Raw genomic sequence first — 960 nt, forward strand, 5'->3', positions numbered from 1 at the left:
AAGAAAATCGAGCAACAACCACGTATGCTGCTGTCAACAACATACGGATTGAATTCATCCTACACGAAGAAAATTCAAGTGGGTCTTATGACGGAAGACAACGTCGAACTGGATTTTCTGCCTGTTGTTAAATTAACAGCTCTCGGAGCTGTAAGGATTTGCTTCGACATGGAATCGTGGCAAAAATTTCAAGAAAACATGAAAACGATGTCGAGCTACTTAAACGGTGATAAAATTAATTTGAGCTCGATCATCTTTAACAAGATAATTGTAAATTTCACTACCGCATATGGTGCTAGAGCCATACTAATAACATATCGTGAAACGAGCAAGAAGATCTTTCTTCCGAGACTGTGGAGGATACGAACGAAAACGGACCGAAGGCGAAGAAACGTAAAACTTACAACATTGCGATAGTCATGCAGAGAACGACTTTTCAAGGTGTAGAAAATATAGTTGATTGTGTGAACGCTAATTTAAATCGTCTAAATTTTATTTCAACTAATGTCAACGAATGTGCTCGATATTTAATTAACGAAATACAGTTAAATCTTCCTGTCAACGGTAGCATTAATAACAGTATCGTGAAACTCACGATCAGAGGTAACAGTAAGGAAATAGAACGTAATGTACGTACCCAACTGAAAGATTTAACATTTCTCGATGTATACTTTGAGATAACATTTTTAGAAATAATTTCACTTTATTTCGAACAAATTGTACATACAATTATATCAAAACGTAAGTTTTAATAATTATTCGACGAATATTTTCTTGAAATGTTTGTGAATAATTTTATTCTGTAAAAATATTTTAAATATAAATCATATTTGTACTTTTAAAACCATTGTTCAATTTTCTTTCACTTCCTCTTTCCAGAAATTTCCTCAACATCCATGTTTCTGTTTACCTTCATTAAGCAGCGAGTTATTTTAAAATAAAATTTTATCCGACATCTTT

At 32.8% G+C, this 960-nt stretch overlaps 1 pseudogene; it reads left to right on the plus strand.

Moving 5' to 3' along the window:
- The first annotated feature begins 24 nt into the window (after positions 1-24).
- On the plus strand, positions 25-758 carry LOC146723774 (uncharacterized; annotated as a pseudogene).
- The last annotated feature ends 202 nt before the right edge of the window (positions 759-960 follow it).

This window comes from Nylanderia fulva, unplaced genomic scaffold, assembly GCF_048542155.1.
Source record: "Nylanderia fulva isolate GAGA-0341 unplaced genomic scaffold, ASM4854215v1 Scaffold169, whole genome shotgun sequence".
Lineage (NCBI taxonomy): Eukaryota > Metazoa > Arthropoda > Insecta > Hymenoptera > Formicidae > Nylanderia > Nylanderia fulva.